Source organism: Lissotriton vulgaris, chromosome 11 (genome assembly GCF_964263255.1).
Source record: "Lissotriton vulgaris chromosome 11, aLisVul1.2, whole genome shotgun sequence".
Classification (NCBI taxonomy): domain Eukaryota; kingdom Metazoa; phylum Chordata; class Amphibia; order Caudata; family Salamandridae; genus Lissotriton; species Lissotriton vulgaris.
Window position 1 is genome coordinate 235,111,510 of NC_141699.1, and position 15,307 is coordinate 235,126,816.

The following is a 15,307-nucleotide window of genomic DNA, read 5'->3' on the forward strand; positions in this document are numbered from 1 at the left end:
CCTGAATGCCGGCGAAAAATCGCCCAAAACGGACAAAAACACAAAAATAAGGGGCGGGAGGGTCGGGAAGTACATTGAAGGACGCTAACTAATGACTAACTAAATAGGTAACTCACTAATGAAAGGGACGGGCAGGAAAGGGAGATTACAAGAAACAAAGCACCAGGACCAGGAACTGAACAAGGAGGGGGATGAAAAAGCTAAGAAAAAAGGGGAATCTCCAAGTCTCTACACGAGCCTGTGAAAAGACAGCTGCAATCAACAGGAAAGCTTAGAGCCAGGATGCAGGAACCCACAGATAGCAATAACAAGCATTGACATAAGGGTAGGACTCCTTTTTATGCTAGTAATGTGTCATGTGATGGTATTGGACATGGTCAACAAAAGAGGACTGGGGACCTAATCCTAACATTGAGTCCTTTCCTCAATTGCTGGAGCGATGATACCGCCCTGAGGTGCAGGGGTGGGTCGTACCAAGTTTTGGCTGCTAAGTGTTAAAAGGGGCATCCTCTGCTGTTGCTTCGGAGGACTTAGGGGTGCCTGCGACGGAGAGAGTAGCTGATCGTACGTCTCTGGTCAGTTGATGGAAGGTTATGCCTTCATTAATATATGCTGGTCCTTCATTGGGAAGGGCTTTGTTTGTGTGGGTCAACATCTTAAACTGGCATCTCTTCTGCAGCATTTTGAGGTGGGAGAGGTTTGGGTACATCTTCAGAGGTCGAGGATGTGTCTCAATGCTGAGTTTTGTATGGTCTGTAGTCTCTTCAGGAGGTGTGCGCTGATCCATGTGTGTTCCTATAGTCCAGCTTGCTGATTACGAGCGCCTGCATGACTGTCCTTCTGATGTTGACTATGAGCCAGCTGAAGAACTTGCAGAGCATGTGTAGGGTGAGGAAGAATTCAGGTGAGCCTGGATTTACCGGGTCGTAGATGGCTTGCTGTCCACGATGATGTTGAGGTTGCCACTGTGGACTTTCAGGGTGGGCTGAGTAAAGCAGGCCACCATAAGTAATTCCATGGTGAAGTGTTGTTCTCAAAGATGACAAACTCTGCCTTGTCCATGTTAAGTTTGAGACAGTTGTCTTACATCCAGTCATTAACTCCCATCATACATACATTTGTGGAAGTTGACTCTGGTGGTGGTTGGGTCTTTTGGCAGTGACAGGAAGAGCAGGCTGTCATCAGAGTAGGAGATGATGTTGAGTCTGTGGGATCTGAATGAGTTGGATAGGGGAGTCATGTTCGTGTTGAAGAGGGTAGGATTCGAGGATGATCCTTGGGAGACGCCTCTGTTGATCTACTTGGGTTTCAAGGTGTACTGTGGGAGACAGATTATCTGGGTTCTACCGGAGATTTATGAGGCGATCCTTTTGGATTCTGATGGGGTGAATTTATTTGATCAGGATGTGGTGAGAGATGGTATCAAAGACAACTGAGAGGTCCAGGAGGATGAGGGTTGCTTTTCGCTGCAGTCCAGAAGGGCCTTAATGTTATCAGTGGCTGCAATCAGGACTGTCTCAGTGCTGTGGTTGGCTCAGAATCTAGATTGGGAGGGGTCCAGGAGGTTATTATGTTCCAGATGTTTGGTGAGTTGCCTTTACTAGAGCCTTTGCTGGAAAGGGGAGCAGGGCTATGGGCCAGTAGTTCTTAGGTACTGCTAGGTCGGATGATGGTTTCTTCAGGATGGGCCTCACTTCTATGCGTTTCTAGTCCTAATGGAAGGAGATTGAGGTGTTCAGGATTTTCTTGAGCTCGTCTCTGATACGTTTTGCTCCTGAGGTTGGGAATGTGGTGGGGGCAGGTGTCCATGAGTGCCCCTGAGAGCACAGAGTGCATGATGGAGATTGTGGTTTGAGTTGCAAGAGGGTCCCACTGGGTGAGCAGTTGTTCGGGGTTTGTGGGTGTGAGCAGGCTGATGCTGTCTTCGGCATGGGTTGAAGTTTGAATTCTTTGTAAATGGCTCAGATTTTGTCATGGAAGAAGTCAGCCAGGGTGTCACATAGTTATTGGGAGTGGGTGAAATAGTTTTCAGCAGCTTCAGGGTTAGAGAACTCCTTTACGATGGTGAATAGCTACTTGCTCTGATTTGTGCTGGCTTCTATGCAACTGCTAAGGTATTATTCTTAGTTTCCTTCAGGAGGCCGTGGTACTAGTTGAGTGCTGTCTTGTAGGTTGTATGGTCTCTTGTCTCTTTTCTGATGTGCCTCTTCCTCTCTAGTAGTCTGCAGTTGTATTTGGAGGATTTCATCTCTGCAGTGAACCAGCTGGCTCTTCTGGTGGGTCCGTCAGATTTAGTTGGCTTTACAGGGGCACTTGTATTAGTACATTCTGTGATCTACTGGGAGAAGTTATTCGCAGCCTGGTATGGGTTGGATGCTGTGTCTAGGAGGTGGGAGATGAGAGTGGTTCCACTGGTCACCTGAATGCTATTTCCAGTTTCTGCACGTCAAGCTAGGGGGCATGGTACCCATGTTGGTAGGTCCTAAGGTAGAAGCTGTAGTGGTCAATTCAGGAGATCTGTGAGTTGTGGTTGTTCTTAGCTCTGTCGCTGGGCGTGAACATGGGTTCAAGCATGAGTCCTAGGAGGAGGACAGGGTTGGTGAAAAGTTGCATGAAGCTGATGTTGCTCATGCTTTCTAGGGTGTGTTTGTGACTGTAGGGTCATCGAGCTAGTATTTAAGACCTCCTAGGAAGATTTAGTGCTCGAAATAAAGAGAGACAAGGCTGACGAGATGGCACAGTAGAAGTTGGGGCATGGTAATGGTGGCCGGTAGAGAAGGGTGCCTCTGATGGTATTTCTTTCAACTATGTGGGTTTGGAAGTTGAGATACTCCGTTATCAGGGTTTAGTCATCAGAGGAGGTTGTACAGAGGATGGTGTTCTTGTAGATGAAGGCAATTCCACCTCTGTGTTTGTTGGCTTGGTCTCAATGTGATGTATTGTAGCAGTCAGGGTGGCGTAGACAATGTTTGGCATAGATGCAGCGTTCAGTCAGGTCTCCGAGGTGAGGGAGGAGATTGTGTACCAGTTGTCCATGGCAATTTTGCTAAGCGATCGTCAGTTGAGTAGGAGGTCCTGGAGCTGTGCTGTGGCAGTCTCTGTTGGCCTGGTAGGTGTAGTTGTGTTTGCGGTGTCTCCTGCATCGTTGGTTGCTAAAGTGCTGCAGGTGAAGTGTCAGTGTTGGCTTGAGAAAGGATCCTCTTGTGGTGTGTGGTGATGTTAGGTGGCAGTTGTTAATGTTGATGCGCCTGGGATTCATGTCTGCAGGGATATAGCTGTGGGTGATGGGAAATCCAGAGCTCCTGGTGCTGGGCATGCTCCAGGCCCGGACAGGTGCAGATGAGCTTGCCTTTGTGCGCTAGTGGCGCCCCTGCTGTCTGTCTTCAGGGGAGGGAGGAGCATTGGGGGCAGGAAAATGGGTGGGCAGGGAAATGAGGGGAAAAGAAGCAGCAGCGGGGAGTAATGGTCTAATAATGAGGCAGAAACAGGAAAGTTAGAGGACAAAAGAAGGCAGCGCAGAAGAAAGGTAGAGTCAGGACAAATAAGGCAGAATAAAAAAATCAGGCAGGAAGACTGTAATGTTGGCAGAATGGAGTGAGAAGACAATGTGCAGAGGGAGAGCTGGCTTGAGGGCATCACATCCAGGTTTATGTTCAATCGTCAGCATAGTTCTTTAATCAACATTTTTCAGCAAATACAGTATAACGTTAGTACAATTTTTTGCCTAAAAAATTCATAACACTATTATGCTTTGATTCTTGGATGAGCTTAATATCTATTTACATTCAAACTCACCAGTTCCCGCCACAACAAAGACTATTTGGAGATGTCTGTGAGGTCAGCTTTGGAACTTGCATCATTGTAGATGGTTTTTCCAAATTAGGATCAGATCAGCAGCTGCGGAGATAAGATGCAGGTTCAACTGATGTTGTGAATCCATAAAAGTCATCATGACCACAAATTCACATGCATTAGAGACACATGCAGTAGTTTATATACCACCATTAAATAAATTTGTAAACATGTACTTTACTAACATAAAAGAGAGACATTTTTTAATTTAAGAAAAAAAGATGAGATGTAGAAGTTAAGATAATAGGCTACCAGAGTTACCTAACTGACAAATGGTGGAGGCCTAATTGCTGCTGCCAGAATCTCCCCTGGTGTCTGAGTGGAGGATATTTTTTTGATTGACCCCGGGAGCTGATAGGCTACATATGTAAGGGAGTAAGTCATTGTAAATCAAAGTAGAACATTATAGGTATATGTTATCATTACTCATTTCAAAGTACACAAATTGATTTTCTGTTAGCTAAAACAAGGCTTATTGTATCAGTGTTATCTTTAAATTACCAAAATTTTGCTGCAATTTGGGATGTCATATAAATAGGCATAATAATATGCAGACATATTCAGCATGATGCCAACAGGGATATGTGCAAAATGACATACAGCTACCCTGTCAGTATTAAATAGAGATATTAGCTTGATAGTTAAGGGCACACAGATTAAATGTACTAGTGTGTAACAGCCATCTGATGAGTGGTGCCAGTCCCGGTATTATAGCCCTGTTGGTAGAAGAAGTTGGTGTTGTGACAGGTGGTGAGGGGGCCTTAAAAGTAAGCAAAAAATACAGTAAAATAAGTAGGTGTAATTTAAGTACAAGTAAAAGACATGGTAAAACACACGTTGAAACTTATGGCTTTGACAAAAAAAGCTAAAACAATTCTCTATAGTCTGTATTTGAAAAACATAGCAAAACACATATTGGCATTTCAGATCTGGCTGCAAAGAGAGAACAGTCCTCTATATTGTGCTAGTCAACTTATTAGTACAGGGACATACCTGCCTGTGTTGGTGGTTTGCTTTGTAAGGCCTGCCCTGTGTGTCGCCCTGCTGCAGTTGCTCTGACTTATACCCCAGCTCAAGCAATCAATCTGACTGAAAGAAGAGTAGTACAACATGTATACATTTTAGAGCTTTTGTTACAGGATGCTTAGGACGGGTGTAGATGTTATGTGTGACTAACAATGCAGGAGTGGGTGAAGGACAGATATTGATGAATTCTTGTATATTTGTTGTTATGGAGATAGTGTCTTGTGTATTGGTATCACCTTGCACTGTGTTAAGTTAGCATAGGCTGGTTAGAAGTTAAACGCCATTTTTCCTTTTCTGCTGCCTCTGCACACGACACATTTTGTTGTTAATGCTTTTTGCCTAGTTAGGTATTTTGCTTTACACAAGAATAACATGTTTGCTTATAATATCAGTCTTGCTTAGTAAGCTATGTCTTTACAGTGAGTGCCGAGACCTTCAAGGTTATTTCAACACAGCGCATACTGTTTGGATTGATCAGCGCACAGAGTAGGCATAATATGGATGCAGCTGTGGCCAACTATGGTTTTAGGAACGCATAATAATACACTGCACAGAGCAGGACACACACTTGATGAATATCCTTATACAGAGTGTTGGTGAAGGAGATGATGTAATCCATTTCCACTGAACCCAAAGGTATGGGCCCGCCCTTCTAAACCCAAAGAGACCTTCTGTAGATATAATATAATATATTAGCTAGGGAGGGTAAACCTAGGTTCTATTTAGACCTGTTTCCTTTAGCATTTTAACATGCTTTCACCCTTGGTATTGTATGGAATACTAACTATGCTTTTAACCTTGATCTTTATAATATGTTTGCTTGTATTAGCTAAGATACTGCGTCTGAGAACACTGCATTAGAAATAAACCTTTCAAACTTGCACGTGTCCTCATTGACTCCTAGTTCTGGATTGATATGTTAGTATAATGAAAGAGTGTTCATGTGTTCCACGTTACCTGAGGTGTTCTAAGTCCATGTTCTGGGTTGTCTAAATCATTGGGGTATTGTAAGCACCAGTGAGACACTGATTGCTAGTCTGGTTGGGGACTTTGGATGCTGAGGTGAGTTTTGGCACACCCTACTTCACTGAGGTTCCAAGTCTCTATGCACAGTATATGAGCAGACATCCCTGCTACAATAGAGTGAGTAATAGATTGCAAGTTTTCCATGTCCATGCATGACTAGGTATGGCAGTGTCAGGTTTTTTTCTGAGAATTCAGGGATGAGTAGTGTTATTAATTTTAAAAAGTGTCTGGCTTACCTTGCCGCACATAGATCCTGGAAACATGCCAGCTATAGGTAGTATGGGTGCAGGGCAATAGATTTCTGATCTATCTATAGGCACATCTTTTGTGTTGCTCTGAAGTGGCAGCACATAGACCACTTAGGGGTGCATTGTAGAGAGGGCATCCTTCTTGTTGCGGGTGAGATGGAGACAGGTTCCAGTTCAACCTCTAGGAAGAACTTTAGCCAACCGAATCCTGGAGAACTTCTTTGTTACTGCCTCCTCTCTTGGTGTCATTTTTTCCATATGATTCCCATGGTCCAGCCCATATCCCAAAATGTTAAATTTACTCAAAAGTGTAAAAGTAAGGTTCGCATGTGAATTACTTTTATCAATATACCTTTATGTCTGAAGCCAAGATTGTTTTTTGAAACTGTTGTCTTCAAGGTACATGTAAGAGTGCCCACTGATTCGAATTAGAAGGTTCAAGGTTTTCTTCCCTATGAGGAGTAAAATGCAGAAGCAGGACAATTTCAGCTGTCATTACCAAAGCACCCTTTGCCAGATACTAATTATCTGGAGGGAAGGTAATCAGAGTGTGATTAAGTCTTTAATTTGATGAACTAAGCAGTGAACGAAAATGTTGTCATATCTGTGCATTACCGAAACAAATTCTTGGATATGACAACATTATTTTGGAATCTGCCTTTTTGTGCAAAAAATAACTAAACAACTGGTGTTGCTTTTGGGGGTTTCTCATCAGCTCCATTCAATTGTTGGTTTGAAGTTAAATTAGCTATAGATACTTGCTGATGTTCGTTACTGTAGCCATGTCTGAACTGGGGTGGCAGAGTGGGCTAAAGAACGGTGATGGATTACACCCAGATCTTTTGACTGGGTGTGAGTGTTTGATTGATTCAGATGCTCCGTCCATCACCACCCCCTTTTGTACTGCTGCTGGCCGCCCTAAGTGTGGCAGGGTATGCTCAGACGTGAGTCCCTTGCTCACTTTGCCACTGGATTCAAGCAAGCCGGGCTGAAGACGGCTGGAATGCCAGAAATATAGCCATGTCTGAACTGGGGTGGCAGAGTGGGCTAAAGAACGGTGATGGATTAAACCCAGATCTTTTGACTGGGTGTAAGTGTTTGATTGATTCAGATGCTCCGTCCATCACCACCCCCTTTTGTACTGCTGCTGGCCGCCATAAGTGTGGCAGGGTATGCTCAGACGTGAGTCCCTTGCTCACTTTGCCACTGGATTCAAGCAAGCCGGGCTGAAGACAGCTGGAATGCCAGAAACCGGTCCGCGGAAGCTTGTTTCCGGACCAGGAAAGACATGGCTCGGCAGTTTGGGCTGGTTTGTTCCCATGAGGCACAGGGTCAGAATGATTTGCATATAGCCATGTTTGAACTGGGGTGGCAGAGTGGGCTAAAGAACGGTGATGGATTAAACCAAGATATTTTGACTGGGTGTGAGTGTTTGATTGATTCAGATGCTCCGTCCATCACTACCCCCTTTTGTACTGCTGCTGGCCGCCATAAGTGTGGCAGGGTATGCTCAGACGTGAGTCCCTTGCTCACTTTGCCACTGGATTCAAGCAAGCCGGGCTGAAGACAGCTGGAATGCCAGAAACCGGTCCGCGGAAGCTTGTTTCCGGACCAGGAAAGACATGGCTTGGCAGTTCAGGCTGGACTGTTCCCATGAGGCACAGGGTCAGACTGATTTGCATATAGCCATGTCTGAACTGGGGTGGCAGAGTGGGCTAAAGAACGGTGATGGATTAAACCCAGATCTTTTGACTGGGTGTGAGTGTTTGATTGATTCAGATGCTCCGTCCATCACCACCCCCTTTTGTACCGATGTTCGTTACTGTGGCATTTATTCCAGCTCCTATTATTTTTTTTAAGAATCATGGTTCCTATTTATAAATTTTTCAAGCAACACAGCAAGACAACTTGCTGTGCTATGTGAAAGGAAGAGGGCAGAAATTCCTCATATTTATCATTATATGGTACATTCCTTTCCTCTCCTTGCCCCGGAGCACTCAGTGCAGCCTAGGGCCGGTGTAGGCACCCTTGCATCATAATGCAAGGGTGCCTGTGTTCCTGTGTTACAGACAATTTACTCTTTCTAACCTTGTTACAGAATACAGCAGCACAGTTAGAAAGAGAAAAAAACATGGAGAAATTATTATATTTTCCCTTTTGCGCCTCTGGTGGGAAGGCGTACAATTCTAACACATTCCAGGTCCACCAGTGTTGGTAAATCTGGGAATACTTCAGAATGCACAAATCTCCCAAAAATGAGAGAGTGGCTAGGAAATTATAGGAGGGACCTAGACCTACTGGATATCTGGAAAATGAAAGGGGATAAAAGACAACCTTTCACCCTATACAACAAGAAACTTGGACATAGGTCAAGAATTGATTATTTTTTAATTAATAGAAGTCTCACAGAAGATGTAATAAACCTGGAACACCTTCCATCTCACCTGTCAGATCATTCTGCAGTCCGGCTTATGTTGCAAAGGACGAAAATTAAAACACAAAATAGACTGACAATCAAACAGGCTATTCTGCATGACCAGCATTGCATACAGGAGCTCAGGTCAGAAACAGAACACTTTTTTGAAAATAACAGGGTAGGTACAACAAGACAAATTACATGGGATACCTATAAGGCAGTCATCAGGGGGAAACTACTAAGCCAAGGGGCATTTAGATCAAAGACAATAAAACACAAGATAAGGGATTCGGAAAATTCTATAAACCTTCTGGATGCACAAATACTGGTTGAACAAATAACAAACAAAAGGGAAGAGATGGAGAAGGAAAGGCAAAGACATAAAGAATGCCTTGCTGACATCCTAGAAGACAGAGTAAGGACGAAGTGGGAAGCGAGCAAACTAGCAAACCACGAATATGGGGAAGGCTGTGGGAAACTACTGGCCTGGAAACTAAAGTCAGACCTAGCAAGGAATAAGGTATTAAGTATACAACAAGACAGCCAGCCAACACCATCATCAGAGGAAACAATAATCAGGCAGGAATTTACAAAATTCTTCGCTGAGTTATGCTCCGAAGATGTCAACCCATCGGAAGAAAAAATAGAAGGTTACTTGAATACTCTTCCCACCCTAGCCCTAACAGAGGAAGAGAAAAAAGACTTAAATGAAGAATTTTCCAGAGAAGAAGTAGAAGAAGCAATAAAAGGATTGAAAAAAGGGAAAGCCGCGGGTCCGGACGCTCTTCCAAATGAGCTATACATGGCGCTTAGAGAAACTCTGTTGCCACAAATCACAGACTTACTCAATCTGGTCTATAAACAACACGAAAAGATCCCTCACTCTTGGAACAACGCCATAATATTAATAATCCTAAAACCTGGAAAGAAGCCCACAAGATGTGAATCATACCGGCCAATATCATTACTCAACTGTGACTATAAGATCTGCACAAAAATCTTGTCAAAAAGGCTGGGGAGAGTGATGACCCGTCTGGTTCATACTGACCAGAAAGGCTTCATCAGAGGAAGACAACTTCAGGACCTGACCCACGAGCTATTTGGGGCAATAGACGTTGCTACTTCCGAAAAAAAAAACTCTCACAATACTAACCTTTGAACCCGCAAAGGCGTTTGACCGGGTTTTACTGGGTTTTTCTAAATAGGGTAATGAGAAGAAATAACCTGGTGGAATCTTTCTTACACATAGTGAAAGAGATTTATAAGACCCCAAGATCCAAGATTCTGGTGAATAGGGATCTTACGAATAACATACGTATAGAAAGAGGCACTAGGCAAGGTTGCCCCCTCTCACCATTTCTTTTCAACTTGTACATTGAGCCATTGGCAAACTTTCTAAGGGAAAACGAAATAATACTACCATTCAAACACCAGGGGTGGTCTAAAAAAGTTGCTCTGTATGCCGATGACTTAATGCTTTTTACAAATGACTACCAGTCCTCTATACCCGAAATTAAAATTACCCTAGAGAATTTTGGGAAAGTCTCAGGTTATCTGGTTAATCACTCCAAAACTGAGAATATGACTTGGAATACAAATCTCACCAATCCCAGTATCAAGAAGGAGATAAAATATTTAGTAATCACATTAGTCCACGACCTGGAGAAAATCCCGCAGATAAATCTAAACAGAGTGGCAGGCGAAGTAAGAAAACGTTTAAAGGTCTGGACTAGCCTCCCCTTAAGCTTCCTAGGTTGATAAAACATCATAAAAATGTCTATCTTACCCAAGTATACCTACCTGTTTATTACAATTCCCTTAGAATTCAAAAGGAACTCACTGAAAAAACTACAAGGAGAAATTGCGAGCTTTATCTGGGCATCCAAGGGAACCAGAATATCATGGAAGAAAATCAGGAGAAAAAAAGAGCATGGAGGGATAGCCAGTCCTAACCTGTGGGAATACTATAGAGCTTTTCATTTTAAGAATATGAGACCACTGTTGAGGGTTTACCAATATTATCCTGAATATCTTCAAGCAATGACCAAAAGAGCTGACCACTTCCTATATAAATTCAGCCATCCAAAATTCTTCAAGAAAATAAAACTGAAGGTCCTGAAGGATGCGGCCAGGCTATGGATTCAGATCAGAGGGACCTTAAATATTCCATACTACAGCCCTCTGGCCCCTATATGGGACTCCCCGGGCACCCCAGACTGCCTAAAAGACAGCATGGCAAACCCTCTGAAAACAGCCGACATTAAGTACTGGGGTCAAATCATAAAAGGGTCAACTCTGATCTCATGGGATGATCTTCATACCATCACTAACTCTACCATCTCCAAATTTAAATGCTATCAGCTTTCTAGTTGGGCAAAAACCCTTACAGATCATGAAAAGGATACCGAACAGCTGGAGAAAGAAATGCAGAAAGTTCTACCCATAAAGAAAGAGATAGCCAGATGGTACTGGGCCCTAATAACATCAGGAGATGAAGATCCTCAGACTGCAGAGCTAATCTGGGGGAAAGACTTACAAACCTCAGACCTAGAGGGAGTGTGGCTGAAGTCAATTGAGAAACGCTGGGCTACATTAAAATCAGCAGCCTTAAAAAGAAATCACCTCCTCACGATCCATAGGGCTTATTGGACCCCAAAAAAACTGTCCAAATTTAAAGGTGCCCAAATCAGGAAATGCCCGAAATGTGGAGAGGAGAGGGCAGATGACATTCACATATTTAAGGAGTGCCCATACCTTGACGGCTTTTGGTTTGAAGTGGGTAAGACCTTAAGCTCAACAGCAACTAACTGTAAGTACCAACCTTGTACTCTTTGGGATCGACAGCAATATAGGAGCGGGTAAGCTAACAAAAGGGCAAGAAAACTTGGTTTTGTTTTAATCCTCCTTGCAAGAAGGGAGATATGTATTAAGGGGGTTGGCCCAGTACCCCCTATGCTTGGTGAATGGATGAATTCAGTCTTGAAAATAAACAAACTAGATAGGAGGGGAAAGCATAGCAATAGAAATAACTTCTGGGCACTATGGGAAAATCATTTTAACTCCAACTCAGTGGCCGAGATGGAAAGATGATCCTATGATTAAGCGATGGTAACTTCTGTTGATGGGTATAATACTCATCGAGTAGTCAAGGTGGCTATCTCTCGTCCACAAACGAAAAAACAGAAAAGTTATTTATGTGATGGTTCCAAAAGGGACTCCTCTGCAAAATCCTTTGTTTGGGAAACTCCCCATACACACTCGTATTTAGGGGCAGTGCTGGTACAGTTAATGCAGAGGCTGAACCTTGACATTTCCAGAATACATAAAATCGCAATATGAGGATAAAAAAAAAAAAAACAGAATGCATGGGTGAATGTGTCGGAACAGCCACGCTCCACCTATGTAACGCCTCCACCACATAATGTAACACAAGGCAGCGACTTGCGCTGCCTCGCCAGATTTACCAAGTCACATAGGGTGGCCTTGTGTGGCTTGGTAAACCTGATTCTAAGTTTTGCATCGCATGGCTCACGGGCAAAGCAAAATAATGATAAATTCCCCAAGGTTTAGATGAAAGATGTTTGCTATCTGCGTGTATCAATCAAAAAACAGTATTATCATACCAAACCGATAGAGGAATTGTTATCTGCCTTATACTGAGAGATTCTTTACATTCTGTTGCACTTATTGTGTCTAGAAACTTCCTAAAGTGGTTTATTCACCAATTGTCTTTAAGCCCAATATTAAAGAAACTTAGGGCCTCATTTATGAGAAATGACGCATCGCTGCATGAAAGCAGCGATGCATCACTTCTCAGTGCGCACTCCTTGCGACATACCTGATGCGTCATATTTAATGTATGACGCATCATGTCGGAAGGAGTTGCAGACAAGTTAGTATTTCTGACGTATCTGTAAGCACAAAAGTGACGCATTGCTGGAGTGTGACACAAAAGTGACACAACTCCAGCAAATCGTCCTTTCACATGAGACAAGCCCCATGTGAAAGGACCTGCGTCAGTCTTACGCCTGCTGTGAGGCAGGCACAAGATTTTGACGCAACGGTGTCCTAGAAGTGACGCAGTGAAATCTCATAGATTTCACTGCGTCACTTCTACGAGGCTTTTTGGGGGGAACGCCCTCCCCGCATACATTATACCTGATGCAGGTATAATGTAGCCCAGGGGATTACAAAGTGACGCATCTGCTTAGATGCGTCACTTTGTAAATAGTGCGCAACAGGAGGCATGTTTTATGCTGCCGATGCGTCACAAAAAGTGCTGCATCGGGAGCGCAAAACTGACGCAAGGCCTCATAAATGAGGCCCTTAGTTTGTTGGCATCGATGATTGTTTGTGTGTATCGTTGATAAATCCCAACTGATACACTTTTGTCATATTGATCAGGGGATGGTGTGATTGACGATGCATTGATTTTTTTGCATTTGCAGAGCTACGATTCTGCTTCTCCACTTTTCCCCATATTTTTCCTCCTTCACAATCTTAATTTGGCTTGAACTCATCTGCTTCCTCTCAAAATGCAAAATCCACCACAAATATGTTGGCCCTTGGAGGAACTTCAAGTGGCCGATGGATTCTTTTCTGCTTATATTTATATAAGCATTTTTCTGATGAATGCGTAAATGTGATTACAAACAAATACAGGGCATCAAAACAATTCAAGAGAATAAAAAGTAAGAGCTTTAAGCCTGTTGCTGTGAATCATTTGAAGCAGAAATCCAATAAAAATACTGCTAATAATGACCATTAACTAAATAAGTGATCTCTTCATACTTACACTTATTTCAATGAACTGTAGCGAAATGTAAAACGATGAACAGAAGAACTGAAAAATGCCAGATTAGTAAATACCTGTGACAAATTGTGGATTTACATTTCTCGTTTCATTTTGTCAGACCAATTTCAAACGGATATGCATGCGTTTTTCTTGTTTTGTTTTTTCAAATCGCTTGCCTTTAAACACTCATACACTCATTTAAAAGCGATTGCTGAAGTGAGGGTTTGTTTGTACCCCTCGAACGACGCTAAAGTAAATGCAGGTAGAGCAGCTATGAAAGAGTTAAATTTGCTTCACCAGCCTGTGAATTTTCAGCAGATCTCCCGCATGCAGCCAAACAACAGCTTGACATTTTCCATCCTTCACGAGAAAGACAAAGGCGTGAAGATATTCCCATGATTCCATTCTGCATGCCTAACTATGAGCTCAGGTGCAGCAGCGTTTGCCCTGGACCGGCCTCATCAACATGAAGGGCGAACTCATCGTTTCTGCATCTTTTCTCGCCACCGCTTGATTAATTGGCTCAGGACTACACCAACTGAATACCTAATGCACCTCCTGTCCCTATTCTTTTCTCTCAGTCTCTCACTGCATTTACATATACTTTATATTCCATAATTTAAAAAAAAAATGGAAGCACATCTCAGTAATTTGATGTAATGACGGCATGTCACAAAAAAAAGGAATTAGGAAAATCTGTAGGTATTTAATTTATTCTTGTTTTCTTCAAGCAGATATCTCCGAAAAGCCATTAATATTCATGCACATGAAAAAATGCACTGCATATAAAATAGCGAAGTTTAAAATTAAAAGGAATGCATTTTTCTTCGAATATGGATTAATTAGAATTGCTTAATAATCAAACAATAAAACACATTATATACTAAATGGCCCTACCAAGGGACTCCATGACTCATTTGTTCAGGAATGAAGCATCTCCCTATTTTCATCATTTTCTCAGTATTGCAAAGTTACGGTTAAAAATGGAGCGAAAGGACTTGTAAATAAACAGACGGCAAACACTATTTAAAAAAGTGTAAGCTTGTGTTATAAATACAGCATTTGCATATAAGGGTGGGATGTTTACATCTTTTCAGGGGACAATTTCCTTCCCATCCCCTACAAAGTGGTTTATATATATATATTTTATAGTATGTGTGTGTGTGTGTGTGTGTGTGTGTGCTGGTGTGTGTGTGTGTGTGTGTGTATATATATATATATATATATATATATATATATATATATATATATACATATGTACGTATATATATATATATATATATACATATGTACATATATATATATATATATATACATATGTACATATATATATATATATATATATATATATATATACATATGTATATATATATATATATATATATATATATATATATATATATATATATATATTGACAGGACTCAGAAACCCCAAAACTCCCGGGTTTCGAACAATGAGAGCACTCAAAGCAGGTATAGCGTAGGTCAGCCAAGCTTTATTCGATGAACCCCTCGATAGTCAGCTAGCAAACGCGTTTCGGCGTTTCCGCCTTCGTCAGTGTAACTGACATTATTTACACATCAAATTTAAATCAGATAACAGCGTGGTCGTCATAGGTCACGTGTCAATTCATTAACATAAACATAAACGACGGTACCTTAAAGCAATACATTCTCTACTCCTGCGGCGGCCATCTTTCAATATGCAATAATATACATTATATTACATATATACAAATTAAACATGGACCCAGAGAGGTAATACTTAATTCTCTGTCTGGTCCATTTCAGAATTCCGAAAGAGAACATTAAAAAATGTTCAATCCAATTTTTAACACATAAATTCATACATTCTAATGGCCGATATACCGCACGTACCAACAGATGCGAGTTTCACTCAAATTTTGTCGTGAAAGTCGCCTATGTTCACATGGTTTAGCGTCA